We start from the raw sequence: 27,677 nt of genomic DNA on the forward strand, positions 1-27,677 counted from the left end.
AAAAATAAGTTTTTTAACTGGAGCACATCTATCTCAACTATAATTAAAACGATTACTGGAACTTCTGCACATAGACAAATCCTAAATCATTTCACTAAGATAAAGTTAAATATGAGGACTCAAGTTTAGTCTCCGTGATTAGACTTGAAAATTAAGGTACCAGCTTCCCCTTGATTTCAGTGGGAGTTAGGGATTGCTTTTGGAAACCATATCACTGGTGGTAGGTACTGAAAGCTGGATTTCCTATGAACCTATGACTGTCTGACTGTCTGGCTCCTGTGAATCTAAGAGACTTTTGAAACAGAGGTTTGGCTCCATCATTTCTTAAGGCATACATTAAATTTACTCTGCAATTCAACTGAGATGAGTTCATCTGTTAGCATTGGGACATATTTTCATAAAACTGATGGGATTCAGGCAGTGCGTAATTTATATACTTGCAGCTTACCCTTTCTTTGCAGTGAGGGGAAGCTTGTGAGCCTTGCTGTTTTGGGCCTGACTTTTCTAGGTCCCAATTCTGTGCTGTATTACCCTATACTATTTTGTAGCGTATCTTCAGAAAATCTTTTTACGTTGTGCTTTTGTCTCCACTTCTTCCCTTGGGCACAAGCAGCACAGTAGCATCCTGCTCTGCTGCTTCTTTTGCTTGGAAGATTTATGTTTAGGAAAGGCAATGTTTCATGTTGCAAAATATGTGACATTTGCGCAATGCCATGGTTCATTTTTGTGGCCTGCAGAAAATTGCCACGTAGATGCTGTTGTAACAGAGAATATCTGCTCAGAATATCTGGTCAAGAGGGTCACACTACTTGATAGGAATTAAAACAAACAAAATTAATCTGGCAGGGAAAGTAGACTCATATGTTTCAGCCGCTTTGTACCTGCCTTAGTTGTAGTGAAGAATTCTGTCCATGAGGCGACTCCTGTAATCCCCACAGGGCCTGCCAGTAGATGACAATACTTCTAACTGCTTACTTCAGATGTCACCAATACACTGTCCTTTCCTATCAAGATTCCAAGGTTATCACCACACATAAGTACTCCATGATGGAGACTTTCAGAGGACACTTGAGTCTCAAAAGTAGCCGTAAGTATTCAAATTATTACTTGAAAAGTGTCTAACTGCTGCAAGTTTGGAATAAGAGTTTGAATATTATGAGATTCTTAAAGATAAACATATTATAGAACCGACTGTATTTGAAGAAAAGTGCTTCTAACACTTGTTACTACAGAAGTCCCATCTTCTGAATTCAGGTGAGCAACTTTTGTGTTCAGGATCTTTGCCAAGACTCACTAGAAAGCTGTCCAGCTGCCTGAAGCTTCTCTTCTCGGAAATGGTGTTCTGCTGTACCTTGTCAAGATCCATATGATTTCAGACCTTATTTAGATGCTGGCACACTGCTCGCCCCTATATTTGTTCCTTGTCTTTCCCTTGATAAAGCCCAGCTGCAGCCAGAGCACGCCATTCTGCACGCCATTCTACACCTAGGGGCTGCTGCATTTTGGGGCACCATCTTGTGCCCTCACCACTGCAGTGTCATATCAGTTTCCTGATTAAACACAGCAAAGAGGTGGTCCCTCTCCTCTCCACATTTAGGCTCTAAATACAGAATTAGGCAGGAGGCAGATACAAACAAATGCAGGACCTCAACAGTGAACTATGGTTTATGGTACTGAACAGTTCTTTCCTTGTAGTGCTAGAGGATACTTTTGTCAGTTTACAAAAGCAAAGCCAAGGATGATGCAGAGATGTCTAATAGAAATACTAGACTAAGAATTTGGTATTTTCAAAACTTTTCCAAGGTTTTTAAGGAGTGGCTTTAATTATTTTTATTTTTTTTATTTTACTTAAATGTGGCTTTGTCCCCTACATATGAGATTTCCAATTATAAGAATTAGCAGCTAGTCATGGGATAATCTATTGGCAGCATTGCAGCACTGCAGTTATGTTAGCCTTTTAAAGAGTGAAACAGTGTGTGTGTTCTTGAGAACATGCTTTTCCTCCTATAAAATTCAAAAAGTAGAGGCTTTCATATATAGCAGTCTGCTGGTCTAGCAATGTCACCTCTTGTGTTTTTCAAAAGCATATTTTTGATTTTCAGCTACATAGAAAGGACATGTTTTATCACTGTCATTGTGTATCAGTCAAACTTTAGTACTGCTACAAGTGGATTTATGGTATGACATTATACCTCTGGACATGATATATTCTCCAGACATGATTTGCAGAAGTAATCTGTTGCAGTTCAATCAGTGAAACCTAAGTCAATTAGTCATCATACAACTACATATTAAGGATGATAATAAATTACAAGGGAAGTCATTAAAAAGTAGGAAATAAAAAGAATCAGTGTTGAGAGACTTATCACTGTTCTTTGTATCTCATTCTTGGACTCGTGTTTCCTGGCAATCTTTCCTCATGGAGAAGCAAGATGCAAATATCTTTAAGATACAATAGTGCTCAGTTAAAGGAAGATTTTCATAAGCAGGCAATTTTCTGTGCACAGATCTGTGCTCATATATAGAAAAAGTTGAAATTCGTTAAAGTTTGGGTATAGCAGCTTGCTAATGGTTGCATGTGGATCAGTCCCACATAAGACAACAGTGAATACTGAAATTTGACTGTTTTCAAACATAGGCTTGAGCACTCTGCCTGCCTTTACAGCACTCAGAAGGACTGCTTTACTTTGACCTGACATGTTTTCCCCATGCAGACATCGGCATAGCCTCATAAAGAGTTACTAAAATTCCTGGAGTTATTCTATTTAATGCTTCCCTCAAATTAAAGTTATTCAAAGATGTAAAAGAAAAGAAAACAAAAAGAATCTGTTTACAAGTTTGAATTTGCCAGTGAGCTCATATAAAAGCACCCTTTCTAGGAGGTTAGGGGTATTTTGATGAGAACTTTATCTCCCATTTTATTGTGCTTATCCTTAAAATGTGTCCTTCGAGATACAGATGTGCTCTTTATGTCCTCTTTTCATAGGAGAAATTGAAACACAAGAAGACAAAATGATTTGCCAAAGATCAACAGAATGTCTCTGGCAAATAAAAGAACTTGCTTTTCTTTTTTTCTTACATAGGAATAACCACAATACCACTTATTGCACAATGTTAGTAATTGTCTGGACCCAAGATAGAGTTAGATTATATGAAAGACAAAAAATTAGATTAAACTACTAGTGCCTTGTACATCTTCGGCATTTTAAATTTGGAGCTGTAATTTATTTTGAGAAGAATGTTCTTTTATAAATGGATTTTCCATCCCTTTTTAATCCTCGGATATTGTTTGGATCACCACACAGTTCTTCTGTCATGTTGTCTTTTTAACTGCATATATTGAATCCAGGCTGTCATTACCAATCAAGGAATTATTTGGGATTTTTCCCAAAATATTATTTTCTTTTCCTTAGTGGCAAGAGCCTCTCATTGCTGTGATTTAGGATATTGGCATTTCTTGAACTCAGCAGAACTGTCCCACTTCACACCAGCTAGAAATGTCACTGGTTATTACTGAAGAGTTTGTTCCAGATACTTTTGTCAGCAGGAGGTTGCAGCACCTTTGGTAAAATTCATGTAAAAATTACATTCTTGAAGTTTGGATAGTGAAGAACTGTTACTATCAAGTACATAAAAGCTTTGAAACAGAATATTACTTATTTAACCATTTGATTTCTTTAGTCTGCTACTATCATCACGCCCATGTTTGGAAGCATTGTGAGCTTTACATTTTTCTGCTTTGAATATCAAAACTCCTGCTGAATTTCATGGTGACAAAGACATAAATGTGATTTGGGCAGCATTTTCCACCAAGTTGTCCGTTGTTTACAGCAAACATGGAGTCACAGTTTCTCTTCGTGTCACTGCACTGCGGCATGGTGTAAGCATTCAGACTGAGTGCACACGCTTGATGAACAACCAGAATGAGAGGTTCTGGAGTGGAAGTAACATCACCTTTCCATGCCTGGTTCTGGTGGGATGCGAAGCTGCAGCTGGACAGGCTGCTGAAAGCTGGGCTCCATCCCAGTCCCTTGTCAGAGCACATTACTAAATAATACTAAATGAAGCAATACATAAGGCGTTAGGTGTTCTGTCCTATTCCATGTTCTGGTGCTTGTCCAAAAGATGACAAAATAAATTGGAGGCAGTCGAACCCTCTGGCTGTGAAAAACAGTTTGTAGTGCTGTCTCACTTGATAGGCCAGTGATTTAGGCAAGTAAGGCAACACAGCAAGAAAGCAGGCAAATCAAGGTTGGGAAGATTGAATTCCAGACTCTCAGCACAAAATCACCTCTTTTTTTCAAAATAAAATACATACTTTGAAGCTAAGTCATTAACTGAAATTGTACATTATGGATGTGAAGGATGAAACAGACATTTAGTTCATTGTGTCAGAAAGCCAAATCTGAATAGTTTGGATAGGCTGATTATCTCCCTAAAAGAGCTATTCTGCATCTGTGAATCAAAGGTGAAAGGCACCTTAGCTTTCTATCTCAAGTATTCTGTTTTTTTTAATATTATCTGCTAGCAACTTTCTATCTATAAATCCCATCCAGTGATTTGAGAAGGAATCCAGAAATGATGTTTTTATTCTGAAACATCTTGAAATACAACTATCTTTCTCAGCCACCCTTCAGAGTTAAAACTAAAAACAAATAAATACTTATCCTTGAATGAAGCTTGTATATTACTTTCTGCAAGTAATAGTTCTCAAGTATTCAAAAATATGCAAAATGACAATAATTTACCACTTTTTATGTTATATTTTGTGCTACCCTTACTTCCTGAAAGAAATTAAAGAATATTGCCTTGATCTTGTCGCAATCAAAAGGTGAGTAATTTTTAAGCTATTAATGCTTTAAAAACAATTTAAAAGACATCTCTTGCCCCATTGGATGGGCTAAGACTTCTGCTTTTTCAGTTTTTTCTCCTGGATCTTCCTGCAAGCTCTCCAATCAGCATATCATTTGAGATCATATGGCTGCTCACTACAAGAAACTGTCTGCCAAATGTATGTTCACTCTTCAGTGATGATTCTATCCATGCAGTTGAAAGATAAAATCACATTCCAGGGTATGTTGATTGCCCTTTACTTTTGACTACCTGATAAATTTCTTCCCCCTTCTTTGCTCACTCTCACCTTCATTAACTCAAGAGATGTAGCAGAATTTAAAGCTGAGACATAACACGGCATGCTGTAAAAGAGGAGATATGTAGACCACTTGATTGGAACCTTGCTTTAGGAGAAACAACCCCAGCTGTTAAGAGGTGTGAAGTATGCATAGTCAAATCATTCTACTAAAATGACAAGTTAATTTCAGCAAGAGAAAAATTATTTAATTCTCTGCATGTATATTAATAGTGTTTTCTTTTTAGATGTATATGTCAGTCGAAATAATAGGAAAGGTAAAATGAGATCTAGGGCAGGTAGTTGTTTAATTGAGATAGCCCCCTGGAAGAATAAGAGAAGTTATAGCTTTAGAGGTTTAGAAAGTTAAAGCATCAGTCCTGAGAACCTAGAAGGAAGTTCCTGTAGTTTACATTTATAATTGAGAAAGCTTTTCAGACACCCTCTCTTCTGCAAATAGTTTCCAGCTTTAAAGAGAACTTGGAATTTAAAAAATGTCCTCTCTTGGTTGCCTGGAACTGTGTAAAGTTCCTGGTGCTTGAAGTGCAGATGAAAACAAGTGAAGTGAATGCTTGTATCTGTAGTTAGATTACTGCAAGACTTCCAGTCTTTAGGCTCCCAGCCATTTTAACCAAACTTCACTTAAAAACACGCAGTGAGCTTCGCAGAAACATACAGCTTTGGAACACTAGATCAGATTGCTGCTGCTATTTCTGCCAAGAGACTGGTCATTTTCAGCAATCTCAGACTAACTAACACAAATCCAGTGAACTATTCTACCACTGTATCAGAATCAACATTTAGAAGTTGCAGTACCTTCACCCTGGTACTGTTCATCACCTTACCACTCATAACATGGTTTGGAGGCTGGACTGCTGCTGTGTACTCTTGTTCTTAAGTGACTTTTACTCTCGTTTTGCTAATATCACAGAAATAGCAAACTCTAAGGAATGCAGAACTCAAATCATAGTGCATTTCTCATAAACATAAAGCATTAAGAACAAAAAAATTAAGTAAAGCAAAGATTGTCATATATAATTGAAATTTGTGTCATTTTCAACTGGCAAAGCCTAAAACAAGAGTGAAGATTGAAAAATAAAAGAAAGAAAACAACTCAAAGATGTTTCTTCAGTTGTTTATTACATTCTTAAAGCTGAAAAGAAAATACACAGAAGATATTCTTGGCATAAAAGAAGCCAAGTGCTTTGTTCCAAAACAGATTTCAGTTGGGTTTGTTTTTTGGTTTTTGGTTTTCTTCACAGGTCAGTCTCGCATGTCTCTAGCACAGTTCAGTTAAGCTGGAAAGGTCTTCTCAGCATAGATGCCAGTCAAAATTTCCAGTGGCTAAAATTTCTAATTCTTATATTTTACCATCTGAAATTATAGTTCTCCAAAGTTAGCTTTAGAGCATGAGAGCAGGAACCTCTAATATTAAAAAAAACCTTTTTCCTTATTATAATGCTTCATCGTTCCAGTCAGGTTCTCTTTGCAGAGTTGAACTTTCATAGATACCAAGAACTGTAATTCTGCAAAGAGATCAAGGCCTGTACAAACCTTGTGGTGAAGTGCTGAGTTGTCACTTGCTCCATATCCTTGTAGCAGATGATAGCAGTCAGGGTTGCTTAGAGGCCTTCTCCAGTGCCCTTTTAAATATTCACTTTTTTTTTTTTTAAAGTAGAGCTGCTTTTTGAATACAGTCTATTTGGCCTCACTCCAATCAGTAGCTAGTCCTGCATGTCTGAAACATTGTTTGGCGCACTTGTACAAGCTCTGATTTGCTGTGACATGTAGCAGTAATCACTGAAGTGTTTTGGATGAAAATGGAGTCAGTGTCCTTCAAATGCAACTGGAGTATTGTGCTTCTGAGTGATTACTTCTTCCTTCACAGTCAAAAATAGTTTTTCTCCATATATTGCAGTTATCTCTAGGTATAGGCAATGAGACATGCAGTTTCATTACTATTCGTACCATCTCCCATACAGACACACGACTTACTGAAGAGCATGCAGCAGTACAGTGACATGGCTTTGTTCCTTGAAACTCACTTGATTTCACCATTTGCAAAGAAAATGCAAATGACCAAATAACAGAAAACAGTGTACAAAAATGCCTATGTAATCATGTAATCAAATAACTTCTACCAATAGACAGGTGATCAAGAACTGATACCCTTCAGTCTAGGAATAACCTGAATCTCCTTGTTATACCATCACTTGGGAGTTTCTGATGATTGATAGCAGCCGTGCTAGTCATTCCTGAAGTACTTTCTGACTAACAACTGATGTTGAAATAAGATGTACACAGCTTTTTTTTGACTTATAAACTAAAAAACATTAATAACATTAGCTGCACTAATTCTTCTTTCTATACCAAAGTAAACATGGTCTACAACCACAAAACTCAGACCTAGGTTTAATACTGAATGAACAACAGCACTTATGAGGCGCTTTCACTCAGATGAAGACAAGGATTCAAACCCTCAGCTGGCTTAATATAATGTAACTCAACTGATTTGATTATATTTCATCTATGCTAGGTTTTGGAAGCTCACTGTTGGGCAAGATAATTGCAGGAAACAGACAAAAAACAGTATAAATGACTAGGGAAAAAAAAAATAGGATGCAATGGCTTGCAGACCTGCTAACATTATGCATACCAGTACCATATTTCTATGAGGAATTCAACACCTTGATATCACCAGTTTCATCTGTATCCCTTTTTTGTAAGACTATCTGGAATATTAGCATTTCAGTGGACTGAACCTTCTTTTGTTAATACAGCTGCTGTTGACTCATCTGCACCAAAGAGTTTGCATTCCAGTGTTAAATGTGAGTATAGTTTTGTTTTCAAATTAAGTCTGGCTTCATTTGTTTGGTTTGTAAATACTAGTCTTTTTTATGATGAGGAGGCATGCCTAAGAAAATGCATCACTCCAAGTACGGTTAAGATAATAATATCAGAATCATAAGATGGCCTGGGTTGGAAGGAATCTTAAAGATCACCTAGTTCTAATCCCTCAAGCATTTAAGTATTTTACCTAATATCTAAAATAGTAGCTATATCCAGCTGCTGGTTCACATTTGCACAGTTGCATTCTAATTTGCAAAGTGTAAGAATCTTTGGTATACATTACATGTGGTTACTTAAGGCATAAGTTACTCTAGTTTTTCAGTCCCAACTCAGACCAACGGCCTGTCGAATTCCTTTGCTCACCTACAGTGTATTTTCTATTTCCTTAACTTCTCTGTGTACCTCTAGGCATCAGGCATACTACTGTTAAAGCAGATAATATTTTATTGCTAAGACAACATTGCACTGCATCTTAACGCCACCTCTTGGCTGAAGCCTGCAGTACCCAACATTTAAGCAGAGTCTCCGGTATCGTTTGTTTTTTGAAAGGTAGCAAACATGGTTGAACGTTGAACAGCAATACATTCATCCCTTTCCTTGAAAACAGAGTTCACTGTGAAACGTGTTCAGATTTCTTCATTCATTTCTTCATTCACCTGGTTTTAAGGCATATCCTGCTTCTCTGTTGGAAAATGCTATATATGGGACCATACACTATTTCTGCACAGAAAACCTACAATTTAAAATCAAATTTTTAAAGCAAGAAAAGTGAAAGTTCCTGCTTTTTAAGAATGTGCGCAGAGTGGATATCTATCAGTTATCAGAGATCTGCAGTTGGTTATCACTCTTACTGGGGTAGAATACACATAATGCAGTTGAAAACAAAGATAGCTCAAAGACAACATTGAGATGCAATTGTTTAAGGAAGATACATACCACCCAAGAAGAAAAAAGTAACTCTTTCCTTTAAATATTCAGAAAAATGGATCACAAAAGATCGACAGTGAAGAAAAGCAAGAGAAAAGTCCAGAATCACATCACATAATGAGAATTTTGCTTGTTTTTAAAAACTTCATGCTTCATATCACATTAGTCTTTCCTCAGCACTGGCTTTCATATAAGCATGTTAAACTTAGTATTTTTGATTGATTTTAATATTTTAAAGGAAGGTGATCTCACAGAGGTGCACAAGGCACAGAAACTCATTTATTGGAGAAGATCAAGAGGACATTATCTATGTTCCTTATAATAGTTGCTTATCATTTCTCTTGTACAGCTAATCAGGAATGTACTGTTGTGTGTGGTTTCTGTTTATTTAAAAGCCCACATGAGTACAGGGCTCCTGTACATAGAAGCCATAACATGAGGAAATGAGGATTCAGCATCATTTGTATCTTTTATATACCAGCATTCTGCTAAGGAAAGCGACTCACTTTTGTCATTTAACATTTATCTTCACAAAAGGATAGGTTAGCTCCAGAAATATCTGTCTTGGCAAAAGAAATTTTGTCACTGAAAAACTCAGAATTTAGAAGTCACAGTGGATAGATAAGAATTTATGTCTTCTGAAGTGTTAAGCAGAACAGTAGCACAGTGGAAGTACAGTCACTGTTAATGGGGTCAATGTGCAATCATTTGTGCAGTATAAAATGATTTTATGTCCACAAATATAGGCTTCTGTTTATCATTTGCATATTAAAAGACAAAATAAATGAAGGCTGTTTTGCCAGCCTGCTAGAATAACATGAGGACAAAACTAATTTTCTGCTTAGTTGAAGATTGCACATTTTTTCTTTTCATGTAGAATTCCTTCCCACAACCATTCCTACTTTTGTTATTACTAGTTGCTGTTTACAGTGTGCTTTTAAAACCTTGAAATTTATCAGCATGCACAGCAGTTTTGACAGCCACACATTCTGATGAGATATAATATCCTACCTGTTCAATCCATACAGTCATGTAGATATAGACTTGTTTTCCAAATATGCAATCTGTGTTGCACAGCAAGCACTTAGTTCTCCAGTCAGCTGCAAGAAGAAAACCCAGGTCACTTGGTAGTGGTGCAGGTGTCTGCAAACCTGTTAAAATAAAGACAAAGCCTCAAACACCTGCAGAGATTAATCCTGAAAAGACAGAACAAAATACTGTGTACAGTGCTTTGTTTCATTTTAGAAATAAACACACTGCAGATAAAACACTAAATAAAATGTAAACGTTTTATTTAAAGTACTTTGTGACACTATTAAAACAAACCATTTCTCAAGCTGTCTGTACTGTTGTTCTTTAGGTTAAGAACTGCATAGATGAACTGGAAACATGCAACGTGTAGGGCTTCCTCCTGAATGCCTTCATGTGTTTTTTAGATTTTCAATTCTAGGGTTTAAAAGAGTATGAGTTTAAATTTAGTGGTTCATTGAAAGTTTTGCTGCTTTGAATCTCATGAGGTTACTAATGTCACAGTTGGTAAGAGCATCATTGATTAACTTCACATGAGAATTTCTTCTTATGACTTTTACACATGGTATATAAAGCATTAGAAATGCTACCATCCTTCCATTTGTGAGAGTAGCATGACTTATGAAACTACTGTGGAAGTGGTAATTCCATGACTACCCCAACACTGAATATGTCTGACTAGGAGAATGTTCACATTTCTTATTGTCGATAGAGGCCATGTTTACTAGAAAGAGCATCTAACAAGTACAGAAAAAGCTTAAGTTATACTGCAGAAACCACCATAGGCCAGATTTTAAGAAGTATCTTTGTAATAAAAAAGAAAAATTCCTATTCCAAAGGAAATGTGAAAATCCTGGAAAAAAATTAAATAAATCCATTATAATCCATTTTTATACTGATGAAAGAAAAAAGAAAAAAAAACTTATTTATACATTAAGTTTGAGAGTCAAACTTATCTGTTGAATTCAGAAAGTCCTCCAAATTCTTCAGTTATAAGGGATTAAGAGCTACAGCTGAATTACATTTCTTGGAAGCCTGGAAGCATGAGACAGTGTTTCCATAGCCTGTAGGTTCCAGAATTCTCTCCCAAACAATATTTCTATGATATTGTGATGTTTGAGTCAGATCTCCTGTGGCTGATCAGCTCAGTAGAGAAGCAGAAACCTTGGCTGATACACACATGAAACTGTCCCAAATGAACTGGTAGGAAACTGGGAAAAACTTAACACTTATGAAAGATTGATCAAAACCAGTCCTAACTGAGGGAACCCACAAATGTAACCCACGCTTTATGCAAGAAGATGAGCCACCCAAATAATTAGTTGGCAGGTCCTGCAATTCTGAAAAACCCTAACTAAAGCTCATCTCTGTGGCTCCATCACAGCCTCAGTCCACCATTCCAGGGAAGCACACTGGACCAGCTCACCCAGTTCTGAATCCCTTCCTGCTCTCCCATTCCAAGTGAGGAATGCAGAAGTAGACACAGAATTCCAGATGTGTCTTCACCAGGTCAGAGTAGAGGGGGAGGATCACCTCCCTAAACCTGCTGACCACACTCTTTTTAATCCACTCCTTCTTGGCCACAATGGCACACTACTGCCTCATGGCCTATTTGCTGTCCACCAGGGCACCTAGGCCCTTTTTCTAGCAGGTCAGCCTCTAATCTGTACTGATGCATGCAAGCATCCAACCTGCCCAGGTCTCACTGAGTAGCAACACAACCATATCATGTTTCAGCCACCCTTCCCACCTTTACATAATCAGCAAACTTACTGAGAGTGCACTCTATCCCTTCATCCAGGCCACTGGTGAAAATATTGAACCAGACTGATTCCAGCACCTTCCTTACTCATAAGGAAAAGATCCAGCAGCAAATCTCTTCTCATAGTCTCTTCCACCACCACCTGTATTAGAAAGTTATCTTCCATATACTACAGGAACTTCATAGACTGTGTACGTCTATCAGTGTTGGTTTTCCAGCAAATAGCAGGGTAGTAGAAGTTCTCTCCCTCCATCCCTCCATGAGAACCAATGCCTGTAATCACAGAACTACTTTCAGCTGTCTGTGGAAGGTCTTATCAACTTCTTTTTCCTGATCACAGGCACCTGTGAGTGCCTGTAGTAAACACCCGCAATGGTGTCACCCATTTTAGTCTGCCCCTTAATTCTCACCCATAAGCTCTCCATTCATTTATCACTTCCCCCTAGGCAGAGATTGATACATTCCAGTTGTTCTCTCAAATAAAGAGCAACTCCACTATCTCACCTTGATGCTCTGTTTTTCCTAAAAAGAGCACAGCCATCCATGTCAGTCATTTAAGCCGTCCCATGTCTCCATGATCACAATGAGATCATAGCTCTATGAGCACATATATATCTCTTACTCTTCCTGTTTATTTCCCATCCTTTGGTATACAGGCACATCAGAGAAGAAAAGGGAGCAGGGGATGTAGGCTTCTCTTGAGGGATGCAAGAAGTTCCCGATGTCTGTACGCATAATTGTGGAGGTTGAACTTCTGACTTATCTCATGGGAAGCAGCTAAGGAACATCTGTCACTGTTGTGGTTGGCCTGGCATATTCCCCAGTTGGTTGCAATAGTATGAGCATTGCCATTTTGGACCCCACCCCAAAGTCATTTAGTTTAAAGTCTGCCTCATGAGGTTGGCCAGCCTGCTGCCAAAAATTGCCTTGCCTGTACTAGACAGGTGGATCCCATCCATCTCTAACAGGTTATAAACTTCACAGAAAGTCCCATTATCATAAAAACTAAAACCCTCGTGCCAGCACCAGCCACGTAGCCAGAGCTGATATGCATCATATGTCTGTTTCTGTATTCCCTCTTTCATGCAAAATTGAAGAGAAGATAGCTTGGGCACTGGAGTTCCCAGGGCCTTATAGCCCTCTTTGATTCTGCCCATGTTCCAGCCTCCGGTGTTATTCATGCCTACATGAAAGAGCAACAGTGGATAGCAATCCATGCTCATGACAAACTGAGGCACTCTCTTGTCAATGTCCCACATTTTGGCTCCTGGAAGGCAGCAAACTTCTCAGAATTCCCTGTCAGACAGGCAGAAAGAAGCCTCACTGCCTTCTAACAGGGAGTCACATGTTTTAGGAAAAAGGAATGGTATCTTTCTTAAAAAAAAAAAACAAAACAAAATGAAAAAACCCCAAAACCTCTATCTGTCAACAGAGTACTTAAGTGTTTTATGGTACACAGTGGTCTTTTTATAACTTGTGTTCTTCTTCATGTAATTTTCTGCATGAGACAGATATTAGTCAAAATAGTAATTTCTGTTTGGGTTTTTAGCCAGTTTAGAATGAAATTTCTTTGTGACTTTCAAGAACACAACATCTGAGAATAAGAACAAGTTGTTTCTCCAAACAGCTCAAAGGCGTAAAAAATTGCAGCATTTTATCTCAGGAAGATTGGAGTTTGTGTGAATACTCTATACAGTCAATTATATAAATACATAATTTCATCCTCACAGATGTAGAAATGCTAGTTGTTGCTAATCTTGGGCAATTGAATGGATCATTTAGCAATCAGTGAAAATTAATGTGTTTATATATGCAAACATCAACTTTCTATCACTGCGAGTTTATGGAGTGCTAGAGAGATGGTTTTAATAATACATTTTTCAGTCTGTAGAAAAGAAACATGCATATCAGCATTCCAGGGGAGCCACAATGAAGGAAATATCAAATGTATGACTACAGCTTTCAGTGATTTACTGGGCAGTGTGCTTCACAAATTTTTCTTCTCCCTCTTCCAGTCCTATGCAGCTGGCAGATCTGTCTGGAATCTGAGTTCCTTTGTGGCAGACACCGTATGGCCCAAAGATCATCTTCCAGGGATTTCTGCCCCAAAAGATGCATCAGCTAGAACAGAGTAAATGTGTGCTATCACCTCTTCTACAGTGAGGAAATTAAGACACCTGAGATTAATTATCGTACCTGTGGTCACACTGGAGCCTGTTTCAGAGCTGGGAATAAAGGAATAGTTTTCTAAGTTCTACTGCAGTCACTCATCACAAAAGCATCCTTCCCAATGATTTCAGAGTCAATGCTGTTGAAAGCAGCATTTGTAAAAGGGGAACACAAAACTAGTGGGAGCTACTGGAGGATGCAGGGAGCAGGAGTTTGTCATAACCATTGTGCACTGACTCTATTTTAATTTTGCATTCCTATTCCACTGCCAAAGGGGAAAGAAATATGCTTCAGCAAGCAATACTTAAACAGGGATAAAGCATCTTGTTTCTCTTGTACTCCAGCTTCCCATCTTCCCAGAATCCTGTTGTACAATATCGATGTTAAAAAAAACCTGCCCATACCTCTCCAGAGGTTCGTATATCCCTGTCAGTGATTTGGAAATAGCTGTGAGTCTTCAGCTTCTGTTTTTCCAGCTTACCAACAATGTTTTTCAATCGCAAAATATAGAGTCACTTGCATTAATGTAAGCTGTATGAAATTTTGTTTGCCAAAGTAAGTTCTTGATCACTTCTCAGCATCAAGCAGAATTAGCAATTCAGCATCCCTTCACTTGCTGCATTTTGGCTTCAGGTAAGAGACAAAAGTCTATCTTGGCTAAAGAGGCTTTAACAGTTTTTAGTAACTTAGAATCTTCAAAAATCAAGAGAAATGCTGCTAGATTTGTCCTTTTGTTGGGCCACATTTTCACAGGCATAAATTACCATTGTCAGTTCTTATTGATTCATGAAGGAGGGAGGGAGTTCTGGCCTTTCATAACAGAAATGTGCTGAGATATACTTCAGATGAGAAATGGGCTGAGATGCTCTGAGTATAAGAGTTGGATCTTCTTTGCTTATGAAGGAAATGGTGAATAGTTAGTGGTTAAGAACGGGTTGCACTTACAGAGCTGGGAATTTCACTTGTTGGTTATGTCTTATTTATACTGGCTAAAAGATTAAGAAAGAAATGGATTACTTTCCCATTACAAGTAAAATAAATGCCAAATCTTGTCACTGTCTGCTCATGTTTGAGAGAAGAGAGGGAGTTCTTTATTTTGATGCAGTCTACAAACTAATGGTGTCAAATGCTCCACTGATGTCCATGAATTTGTTCATAAAGCAGAACCAGTCACACACAGCAGATGTTGGTTACAGCCAAAAGTTCCAAGTTTACTAATATTCTGATTGGATGGTATCTACAGAGAGATGATTCCTTCTTGCCTTCATCATGGAGAAATTTCTGCTAATGTCAGTGTGAGCTCTTATTTTAGCAAAATGAGCAGAATTTGGCATGGGTTGAAAATGACATGGCAAACAGCAAGGGGCAGCGTCACTTAGCAGAGTTTTGTGAGTATATCTGGTATTTTAGAGGTTTTTCTTCCTCTAGAAAATAATGTTTTATTCTCTCAGTTGATACTGTTACAGAGTTTAACTATTGGTGAAAAGAAATAATGCTGAACTAGAGCTTTGGGGCTTAAAAACCACCCACACACTGTAGATTAATGTGCCAACATAGGCATTTCACAATGATAGCTAGTAAGGCAAAGAGCATCTGAAATCAAATCTAAGCATTTGAGCCTTCTCTGTCGCTGGTTTCTGTTGAAGGAATGGTATTGTTTGCTCTGAACTGCCAAAATAAGCAATCCCCACACCAGACAAAGTGTTATTAGTGCAGTCTGCAGCATTTGGCCCATAGATCTGAATATTGTAACTGTTCTTGTGTCTCTTTGTATTGCACTGCTCTAAAATCAGAGATTACATAAATTAACAATGGCAGCCAAAACTGAGAAAAATAAAATTTCAGAAAAGTGATCCATGGTGGATAAAGAATAAACTGTTGCAGTCATCCAGTCTGATTTTCTCCCTAGGACTTCCTTCCCCACATTGCTGTCTGCCGAGTCAGTGGAGAGGAGAGCTAGAAATATGTCCAACCTCATTTATTTACATGCCACCTTTCATTAAACTGTTACAAAGGATAATTTACCTAACTAGGAAGGACATACGCCTTTCTTTCAAGATGAATTTGTCCAGCTTTGATAATTATATGTGCAGTTTAAGTCATAAAGTTTTGGAATAGGATTCATAACTTCAGCAGCTGTCATTTGTCCGTCAAAAGAGACTGCACTACAGGTTCACTGTACTTATGCTCCAGATTCCCACTCTTTATAGACAGTGATATTATTCTAGTTTTGGCTACCGTCACCATGAAAAAACACAGGAACCTGTTTATCTAGCAAAAGATAGGAGTGTTTTTCAGCAACACTGATTGCCTGGTTAGACTTTAAGTAAAATCCTGCATTTTTTGGACTGAGATGTTCAGTTATTATGCTGAAAAGCATACTGCTTGCCTACATATACGTTATTGAATGCTGCAGATCATTTTTTTACAGTAAATGACTCCTGTTCTCTTTGTCCTTGAGTAACTTCCTTTCCCAGGGAACTCATAAGTTCACCAGCTGTAACTGTTCAACCTTCATGAGGAAAGAGTTTATGTTTTTACAGATAAATGAAAGAAATAATCTAATAACACAACATCAAAAGTGATCCTTGTGTTATAAATACCTGGCTTGGAAGGAGCCCTCGCTTCTAACGGCATTTTCAGATCTGCCAGTTAGCCGTTTTGTAAACACTTGTAGTTTTGTTGTCTTGTAATTCTTCATCCAAATATCTTGCAGAACAAAGCCAAGGAGCTTGTAGGAGTCTTTTAAACAAACATATTTTTATCACTCAACCATAATTAAAATCACTTGTCAAGCTGGCGTGAAGATCTTTCGGTGAACATTTTTGACTTCAACTGAGCATTGTAACAGCCCATTCAGTTGTTATGCTTGGGACTGTTGTCAGTCTGACAGTCCTGGAGTTCATTTACCACTTTCTCTGTTCTTTTTCCCCATAGTCCTTTGAAACTTTCTTGTTGTTTCAAAACTCATCAGAGGTTAAATATCAGCCAATTTTTTTAAAAAAACTTCATAGGAAGTAAACCAGAACTCCCACTGAGAGTCAAAAATGAAGGCATGAGCCAAGGTGTTGATTCTGTTTCTAACTATAATCACTGAGTTTTGTAACATCTGGTAAACAATTTAGTGGAAGGCTGTTCTGGCTATGTATCCCATCCTCATACTTGGACCACAGTGTTCTATTTCAGACCTGAAAATAACCTCTTTATGAAGGTAGCTGTGGAATCAGTCTAAGGTGTTTGCTGCCTCATCATAGTATTTAGGACAAATATAAGTGGACCTGAAACACACAAGGTTTTTCTTAAAAAACAACAAAAAAAGAATGTTTTGATTTGTTGTGTTCTGATTAACCAGTTACAGCATTTCTACTGAGTAAGTCTGTGCCTGCTCAGTACGAATGTGGGCCTTTTACGCAGCAACAAAAGAGAGACAGGATTTTTTATTAGCTGGAAAAAAGCAAGGAATATCAGGAAAACAGTGTGGAGGCTATATTTTTAAAAGGCCCAGCTTTCAATCAACTCCCTTTTATTTATCATACTTTCTTTTGCGTTGATCAGTACCAGGTACCAGTAAAAGCACCAATAAAACTGCACAAAAGCATTGATAAATAACATTCGCCACAGTAGGAAACATGATAAATTAGCAAATAAATGAGCTTAACAGGAAGGTTGGTGAATACATTTGCCTAAATAACTGCTGCACTGGCCATGCCATGTGATTGCATTGCCTGGGAAGCAGCAAATAAGTAGCCAAGAGATACTGGCTCTTGTTGGAATAAAAAAAAACAGTCGCATCCTGTAATCAGATTCAGGAAAAACACTGAATCACAGCATACTTTAAGAACTGAAACCCTCCTGCAACATCCCCAATTAATGTGTTCTGGTTTCACCTATCAAATGCAGCCAATTCTGAGAGGTCAGCAAGGATATGAGAGTGGAAGGCATGGGATGCTTAATTTTTGTTCTTATGAAAAGAAAAAAAATATGCTTATCATTTGGGATAGAAACAACAGTGTTACCTGAAAAACTGAGAACATCTTCCACTCCTAGTCCTTTTGTTCACGTGTCTGGAGAGCATGCCTGGTTAGCATAGACCAAGGTCATTTTAGGAAGACACATACAGGAGAGAAGAGGCTTGAAAAGGAAGCACAACTGGTGTTGGAAGTGGTCATGATGCAGCAGTCCTGCAAACCCAAGAAGGGGCACAGGGAAAACATGAATAGGAAAAACTAATAGCGACGAAAGAGAAACTGGAGAGACTAGAGCTAAAAGGGGAGAAGGCACATAATTCCTTTAGCAGACAAGTTTCTGAATAAACTAGGCTGTAGTGTAGGACCCCTCAGTTTGACTCATGTGAGTGAGGCTCATACAAAACCTGAAAGTCTGGGGGGAAATGAAACCTGGTGTCTCTTAGGGAAAGAAAGGCAAAATTGCTGCATGAGATTCTGGCCAAGGAGTTTTTGCTGACTACTCAAAACATGTAACTATAATGCAGTGGAATAGGACTTGTTTAAATAGGCTTAATGCCATGTGGCATATTTATAACCCATATTTGTAGTAAAAATATCAGTGAAATACTAGCCGATGTCTGTTTAAAACCCGTGGTTCTCCGACCTGGAACATTTTATTTTCTTGCCCTTGGCATGGCTTGGTGAAGGCTCAGCCTTGACTGGAATACAGGCTGTTGTTTTGCCTCACCTGCATGCAAACAGACATCACATGCAGAGGAGCAGGGAGGCACCAATACAATTTTTCTCAAGACCTCACAACAATTTGTTGACAGCATTACGAAAGAAGCCGGGTATCCTGACTGGCAGTACCATTGTGTAGACAATACATCAAGCTCCTTGTCTGTTATTTTTAACAGGACTGCACAGTGCAAAGTCTTTAATCAAAATCTGGGGGGGGAGGGGGGAGAAGTTTGGTTGGGCCCTGAACAAACCTAGATAAAGAGGAAAGGTACTAATCTCTTCACGAATGTGATTGGAAAAGTACATTCTGTTATTTGTTCCAGTGAGTAGTATAATCCTGCTTCCCAGTCATCCAAATAGGATTTTGTATTGTCAACATGTTTTTTCTTAATAGGATGATGCTATGAATTCACGTCAATGCAAGAGAGGGAAGCCAGATTATATGCCTCAAGAGATTATATATTTCATTTTAGCTATTCATGAAATATCTGTTTTTTTTTCAACTTTACAAGGTGTTGTGCCTCATACAAGAGCTGTCACAAACTTCTGAGGAGCCAACAATTTAGAGCAACACCTAATTGCTTTAAAAAAAAGACTCAGTTATTCATTTTCTGAATGAAATATTACTTTCATTAAGACTTACTAAAACCCTGTAACTCTTCTGCTAATTCAGAAATGTGCAATACTAAACTCCTGGCAATACATCTCCCCCTCTAAAGAAAACCTGCAATCATATACTGCTTTGCTGGGTTACAAGCATTATTCTGTCTCAGTACTAGTGAGATGGAGGAGCTGCTTACTCACACACACACAAAAAATACTGCTTATGATAAGCCTAACACCATTTACAGTGAGACAGGTTCTGTCCCAGGATACTAAAAGAACTACCTCAAGAGGGGAGTGGAGATGCAGGTGCTGAGCTCTGTTCCCTGGTAACAGCAGTGTGACCCAAGGGAATGGCAAGGGGGTTAGGGAAAGGTTCTACACCAGAGGGCAGCGGGCATGGAACAGGCTGCTCAAGACAGTGGGCACGGCCCAGAGCTGCCAGAGTTCAGGAAGTGCTTAGACAACACTCTCAGACACAGGGTTGGAGTGTTGCGTGCTGCTGTGTGGAGGCAGGAGTTGGACCCTATTCCATGATCCTTTCCTCTTCCAACTTGGAACATTCCGCGATTCTATGACTCTATAGTAATGCTTATTCTAAGTGTTCTTGCAAGAATTCTTGTAAGAATCAAAGATCCAAAGGTCTGTTCCGGATTTTTTTTGTTGTTTGACTAACACAGAAATCACACTATCTTAAAAGTAAAGTCTGCACAGACCACAGTGGCAGCCTTTGGTCAGTCAGGCTTGAATCTCCGAAACTTAATTGCATCATCTTTTCTTCTACTTTGACTTGCATCAGCTCTTCTCTAGGACAGGGAAAAAAGAGTGGGCAGGAGATTGGAACAAAACATTGTGCCCTGTTATGCCTCCACAATTTGTTACTTACCATGTGGGTGACATAATGAAGCCCTGGGTTGCATTTATTTCAAATACGGATGTGTGCTTCTGAAGCATCAAAAACCAACCATAAAGAGGAGTGGTTGTCTGCTTTGTATACTACCTGGCATCAAGGGGAGGAGACAGAACAGTCTTCAGTGGGAAGAAGAAGAGCAAAGAGTAATAATATGTGACTTGAACATTGATTTAACTTGAAAGAGTTGTGTTTACATTTGTATTTGTACAGATAATGATCAGCAGAAAAGAGACAAACTGATGCAAGCCTTTGAGAAATACAAGAAAGATTTCATTCATGGTCTTCATGCCACATCAGTCAACTTCAGAAATGTTTCTCTAGGCCAGTAGAAGGTATGTGATATTCTGACAGCGTGTGACTACTTGTCACACAGGTAAATATCAAGTCACCTGACAGAGACCAACTTCTTCATAGTCAGCTGCAGTCCAAAGTGCTGGGAAGTGCCTGTAACACCGCAGGCTTGTGCACTGTGGCTTTTTATAGTCTGGTCAAGCAGAAATAATATTTGACTCTTGGTTTTGCCTGGGAAGATACCAAAAAGCACGTAGTTTCATTGTCTTAAAACTAATGAATGTATGTGCCTTTATGATCCACTGAGTTTTCACCTAAGCTGCAATGACTTAATCACGTTTTTTCCTAGACTTGACAGCTATACTCTCATCTGTTCTTACACATACGTGGTCTACACTGTAGATCTACAATGACATGTGCGTATGTCATGCACAAGTACATGACTAGAATGTTATGTGTACACATAACATTCACAAACCCAACGTCACCTCTTTGTTCCTTTGACAAATAGGATTCAATTTCATGTTGAAGCACAATTTTTAACAAAGTTTTACATGGGTGCCTGGAAAACAAAAATTGAGTGAATTTACTGAAATAATTTGGTGGCATATATGACAACATTCTTGTTAGGAAAATTGCTGTACACAATATGAAATAAATAAATAAATCCCTATGATTTTTACCAAATTCCCTCTGAACAAAATACAATAACATCATGTTGTTTGACTGTATCCTCTGAATTTTAGAATGTTATTCATTGGTAAAAGCAAGATACTGAAGGAATCAATCCTAATTCTCTATATTCTGACATTTATCAGAGACTGTGCAACCTTGTGGTCGCGTGAGTAGGCCACTCTTTCTTTCTTTACCAAATTCTACCTATGGACCTCAATGCAATGCAAAGTGTTATCCAAAATACTTTGTTCTGCCATAGTACTGAGTCTCTCTGGGGGTGAAAGTCCCTCAGGAGACTATATTTAGATTGTAAAACTTTCTGTTTGTTGAGATTATAGTGTGTTTACCACTAGATTACCAGGGACGCAGTTTATGAAGCAGGTCATCCAAATTCAAACAACTGTATTATTTTGATTTTTAAAACCTTGGTTCCACTGAGATAAGTAAGAAAATGGTAAACCATGATTTCACTGATGGTATTTATGAGGATAACAGTGATTCTGCTGGAATTCAGACTCTCAAGATGGAGCTCATACCTGAATAGTCCTATAAGGAGAGTTAGTAGAAGGTGCCATCCCACTGCTCCTAAAGAGGATTGCCATGAGAATGATGATGTCCAAGGAAGGAAAAATCTCTTCTTCCTCTGTGAGGCCTGGCAAGGAAAGAGGAATTTCTGTAATTTCCTAGGAATACCTGTCATGAGAAACCTCAATTTTGCACAAAGGAAGGAAAAAGAAACTCGAAAAGGGACGTGTTAATAACTAGCTGTAGCGCAGTGACGGTGTTGCTTTCCTTCTAACTGCAACTCAGTCAGACCACTTGAAGCAGTTTGAAGACTGGTTCTTAAACTTCCTTCTTACTGAATCTGTTTGTAGGAGGCACTGACATCACCAGACTGCTTTTGTGATTTTTTGGGGGGCATTTTGTTCTTTAACTTGCAGGTGAGGTGTTTGCTGTAGGAAAATGTTCATCTGCATTTGACATCTGCTCAGCTATTCCAGGACAGAGAGAGAACAGCCTCCCTCTGTATCTTTTCAGAGGCTCAGTTTGAGAACTCAGTTGCCAGCCTCTTCTGCAAGGAAGACTGCTCAGCATAGTTTGTGTCAGAATCCTGTTCCTGCCTCTGGTAAAGACAGGTCATCTGCTTTGCAGCCCCAACAGTCTCATTTGCATTTAAACAGTCACAACAGGAAGAAGGCATTTCAAAACTCTTCTAACAAAACATACTCTGGGGACCTCCTTGACAAACACTCACTTTGCTTCACAGAAAAAAAAAAAAACCAACCACAAATCTTAAAGACATCACAGCAACCTTTTCTCTTGAAGCATAGGTACTATTATCCTCCTCCCCCCAAAAAGAGCTCATCTTCTGACAGACTATCACTCAAATCAGCAGATATCAGTAATGAAAAGGAAACAAAGTCACACAGGTACTTTGTTTATGCACCAATTCTAAAAGCTAATTTGCCTTTCAAACACGACCCCTTTAAGCTGAAACAATTGGTTTTCATTGTGGTTTTGATCTTTCAGTTTTTTAGAAGACACAAATGTGAGACTTTGCTCACATAACTTCTCTCCGTGGACAGTTGAGGTTGGCATACCCACTTTGGTAGAAAGAAAATGAATGGAACCCACTATTCATACACAAAACTTGTGCTGCTTGTGTAGAAAAAAAGATGAATTACATCATCTTTGGGAAGTATACATTAAGAGCAGTCGCTAAGATCACAACTGAGGTATCTAATGTGTGGCAATATAGGGTCCAAAGACTTCTGCAAACAAAACAGGAAAAGCTCAAGTGAAACGTAAATCTGAGAAATGTAAATCAGGCACTATGCAATTCGAAAAACAATATCTCAATTTTTGCAGTCATTTCACCTTTTGCTTGATTTACAGCCTTTTCATTTCATTGATCTAATACTTTAGGGCCCAGAAACACCCAGGCAAAGGGCTAAGCACTCAGCCTACAGTCAGACTGCAGTATGCCACACAGACCCGATGTGTGCTAGCTCTGTTAGCTTGGATTGTTCCATACCATATTCCAACCACCAGACTTTCACTTTAAACATTAGAAAAGAAAGTCCTAAATTCAATCACAATTCAATCACATTCCTATTTGATAAGCAAGGATAATTTCGGTATCAATCTCTTTTTGCAAGCCTTCTGTCTGATTTTTTATAGATATTTAGCACATTCTTTTAAAGGAAAAGGTACCTTATTTAAATGAGCTCTCTAAATATTTCCCATTTTGCCAAAACTTCTGCTTTCCTACATAGTGTTTGCACAGTTTTTTCTCTTTTCCATTTCTGCTAATGTGAACCTAACTAGTAGAAATATTCTTTCTTTATTCACATGAGTGATTGACACTCTAGACATTAATTTCACATGACCAGACCTGTCACTTTTGTATAGTGTTGCAGTGATTTTTATGTGTTATAGAATCGAATCATTTCCCCCAGTGCTCTGAATAGAAATATAAAATGTTAATATAATAGAAAATCTACTTTTTTCCTTTACCTGTTTGTGGCAGAACTGTGAATCATGGATACCCAATTCTGAAATGCGACTTTTTCCAGGACCACAAGAAAAGTAAGTTAAATATGTTTTGTTCCTTTTAACTGTTTCTAAGTTTAGAACAAAACGTTAGAAGTAGAAATCTGATGGAAAATTAAAAATAAGGCACAAGAGTCATTTACCAACGCCTACATGTGGTGAGTGGAAGTTACTTTTATGGATACAAGATTCAGCCTTCTTCTTCTTTTTCCTTGGGAAGAAAATTGGAAAAGCTGAGTCATGCCACTCAGTTCCCTCTTTCTGTAGGCAAAATATATAATAACTAAACTAATAACTGAGTAATTTTTTTGTGATATCTATATGTCCATTGGGACACTTTTTCATGAATTGATTTCTATGAAAGGTATAGATACTTTTGGTTAATGAAATCAATGTAGTAAATTAAATTAATGAATTAATATAATTAGGAAGCTGACCAAAGAGCTCTGAAAAGCACTCTTTTAAAAGAACATGAACCCAGACAGTAAAAAAATGCATCCCAGTAAAGAGGTTCATCAATTTTGAATATGTTGGCCCAATTCCTTATTTAATTTAGTTACTATAAAACTGCTGCTGCTGTGGGTTGTATTGTAAACTTTGTGTTTTTTGTATTCTAATGAAAGATGCTGACAGCTTATGTATTTGTACAGAGAAGAAGAGTATCTTCTTCTTCAAGATCTTACAAATGACATTTTGAGTAGAAGTTGTTACCATGCAGAGTAAGTACTTTGCATTTCTTATTTTTCATTTTAGCTAGAAAATACTGACCAGTTACTCAATTGATGATTGGTGCTTTTAATGAGATTAAAATGAAATCTGAAGCCAGTTTAGCTTGGTGCATATTCTTGTGACTGCATTTTTTAGGACTCCTGATTTAAACTGAGCAGAAGACTATTTAAACTGAACAGAAAATACTTGTAATCATCCTTGTATTTCCCAGTAAGTTCTAGTAGAAACATGGAAATATCATATTTTCTGACGCCATTCTCAGTCTCATGCCTGTACATAGTAAGGCGACAAGTGTTATTGTTACAACACTTTGATTCCAGTTTCAAGTCAATCCTGATCTAACAAATCATGGAGTTACAGTGATTCTTCTTTAGCTGTATCACAGCAAAAGATTTTGTGTTTAGAGTTCTTTCTCCCTCATAGAAGAGCAAAATGAATTAATGCAGTAACTGCTTCCTTTAGGATGTGTGCTGTCAATTAATGATGCATGCACAAAGACTAGAGCCAAATGTATTCAGTAGTGCTGGTGTCCAATGCAGCAGCCTTTTCTGGTTTCATGATCTGTATGTGCTCCCATGCCACCTATCACATTTCTAGCAGAAAACTGTCTTCTGACCATGGGTTTATTTGAAGGTCTGCTCAAAGTTACAACACTGTGCCCCCTTTTTCTGTGCCATTGCCTGGCCAGCATTTTAAATAGGAGGCACTTTGAGAATTTACCCCGAGCGTTCAATTTAACCCAAGACAACTTTTGTCTTGGTTAAGTGCTGTACTTTGATGCTGGAGAGGTACTAACCTCCTGGTGTGAATCAAACTCATTCTGTTACCACACCAAGATTTTCTACTGATAATCCCTAGGGCTCTTTTGAAATTGTTTTTAGCAACCATTTATATGGATATTTTATTTGTTTTCTGAGCAAGCAGTTAAAGGTAAGAACTTTCTTTTTTCCTTCTAAAAGTAACAGTTTTCTGATGACCTTTATTGCCTTAATTAGAAATGCAGGTTTTCATTTGAATTTTTTGATTACACTGTGAGGAACAGTAGAAACTTTGGACATCACAGTGTCAACAAACATTGAAGAGGTTGCTGAGCTTCCCACCTGCCCATAGTGTTAAAAAGATGATAACATTAAAATAAAATAAAGACTTAAGCTGCTGTGTGTCAGCCTCCAAATTAACAGGAAGATTGGTATCCTTCAGAAAACAAGTGTTTTCTCAGTAGTAAAAACCAAACAAAATAAAACATACTTACCTAAATGCTGTGACAGCAGCAAGGGGTTGTATGCATGCTCCATGGTATACCCAGCTCAGTGTTGCAAGGCTGAAGGCTTTGTGCGCTTAGGCTTGTAGGATGAATGGACCAACCTCTTGAGTTCAGGTACAGGTTTTTAGATGCTGTGTTCTCTTCCCTTTGAAATAAACTTTACTAAAAATATATGAATGATCATCTGTTATTTTTTTGGGGAACTTAATTTCTCTGCAGAATAAAAGTGAGCAATTGGTAGTGGTCTGAAAAGTTTGGATATATTCTAAATGATCTGAAAGACAGTCTGAGTGGTATTTTTCATTTGAAAGTATATGACATTTGAATAGTTGGTTTTTTTTTCATTTTCATTTTATTTTCATTTTTCTTTTTTTTTCGGGGGCGGGGGGGACGACTGATGATATTTTTTATTATTTCTAAGGGCGTTAGAGGATGTATTTCAAATGCATATTAAAAGTAAGAGGCATAACCTTGATGAGGTAAGCAAAAAATATCTATTAAAAAATACACTATCAACTCCAGCAGAAGTGCTGTATATCAGTGCTGAGCAACACTTTATGGCAAATTGAATGCTAAACATTTTAATACAAGGCAAGGAGAAACTAATTCTACAAAATCAGCAGGAAGGGTGCTTGCCATGGAGGACTGGTAAAGAGATTTTTCTATAAGATTTTGTGCATTATTCTAACAAGGTTTCTAAAAGGTAGATAATATACCTAGTGTGCAGAATGGCTGTAATTATATAAAGCCTGTTTATGAAGAATGTTTCTCGTAGTAATTTTTTTTTGCTGCAACTGCAACTTTCTGTAAAAGAACAGCAAGAGAGACTTGTAGGTTGTGAATAAACCCAGTAAGAAAACCTTCTTTTTTAATAGTTTCCTTTTAGGATTTTGGTCTCCAGAACAGAGTAAAACTCCGGAGTTCAACATTAAGGCTCCCTATGTGATTCCTGTTAAGAATTAAATACCTCAAAGTGCTTATCTGAAAATCTCACATGTTGAGAATGAAGTGATCTGTGGAGAGATGGCACAAAATGGCAGGCACGCACATGCATTCACTGTCCTCTCTGCAGCAAATCTGGCATCTTATTTAAGATGAACAAAATAACCTCTACCTGTTTTAACCTAGAACTTAGAGCCCTCAACAGAGAACATACTTATAACTGCTCTTTGAAAAGCCTGAAAATACAGTGTTCCTTTTAAAGTCATTCACAAAGAGAGATATTACTGGGGTTTTTGCTATCATACCAGATTGGTTGAAGCATTCCCCATGAAATAGGAGAGACAGATTTCAATGCCTGCCCCAGACTGGGGAGGCCCCAGTCCAACATACACCTTGTGAACAAAAGCGTTTTGCTCTCTAGGTTTTGAATTTGTTTCTCAGCACAAGTAATAAGAAGGACTGAAAGTGGAGACACTATACATTGAAGTTGCAGCACTCATTTAAAAAGCACTCATCCCACGCTTCTCACCACGCAGGGAGTGAGACTGCTAATTCCAGCCTTGAGAGGGATTTTGTGCTGGAGTCCGCCATAGGATCATAAAATCACAGAATGGTTTTGGCTGGAAAGGACCCTAAAGACCATCCAGTTCCAATCCCCTGATGTGGACAGAGCTACCTCCCACCAGATCAGGCTGCCCAGGGCTCTATCCAACCTGACCTTGAATAACTCCAGGGCATCCACGACTCTTTTGGGCAACCTGTTCCAGTGACTTGTTGCCCTGGTTCTGATTTTAAGAAGGCATTTCAACTGTTCTTATAATCAAGAAGAGTTCATAGTCAGGTGCATGGTCTTTGTCTTCTAAAACTCACACTGACACAGCAGATTGAGGAGGGAGCATTTTAAGAAATTGTCAAGTCTTTAGCATTTAAATGGGCTACATTTGCTTATTTGTTTTTGTAAATCTGCAGAGCTGACTTTTAGCATTGCACTTTCTCCAGTAGTAGGCATGTGGGAGTTACACATATGTTTTGCACACTGAATAAATAATAATCAAAGACATTATAAAATAATTAGAACATGGAAGGTATTTTGTCTTTCACAGTGATATGATTAGGAAAGAAGCAGTGTTTTGGTATCTGTTTAGATGCTGATC

The 27,677-nt window shown here is 38.0% G+C and overlaps 1 protein-coding gene and 1 pseudogene across 11 annotated transcripts in view; one reads left to right on the forward strand and one right to left on the reverse strand.

Annotated features, from left to right (window-relative positions):
• The first annotated feature begins 1,044 nt into the window (after positions 1–1,044).
• On the forward strand, positions 1,045–26,412 carry LOC149918887 (spermatogenesis-associated protein 7 homolog; annotated as a pseudogene).
• CENPF (centromere protein F) overlaps positions 6,256–27,677 on the reverse strand; it is a 65,390-nt gene continuing 43,968 nt past the window's right edge. For 6 of the 11 annotated variants that reach the window (XM_090135043.1, XM_090135040.1, XM_031595776.2 and 3 more), the window contains 8 exons: positions 25,570–25,743; positions 21,572–21,687; positions 20,849–20,922; positions 17,882–18,046; positions 16,469–16,607; positions 11,708–11,969; positions 9,917–10,056; positions 6,256–7,052 (listed from right to left, as the gene is read on the reverse strand). The gene's annotated coding sequence lies outside the window, so the exon portion shown is untranslated. The other 5 variants (XM_090135041.1, XM_090135042.1, XM_090135048.1 and 2 more) reach the window with 5 other exon arrangements.

The sequence above is a fragment of the Phasianus colchicus genome, chromosome 2 (assembly GCF_987193195.1).
Source record: "Phasianus colchicus chromosome 2, bPhaCol1.hap1.1, whole genome shotgun sequence".
Lineage (NCBI taxonomy): Eukaryota > Metazoa > Chordata > Aves > Galliformes > Phasianidae > Phasianus > Phasianus colchicus.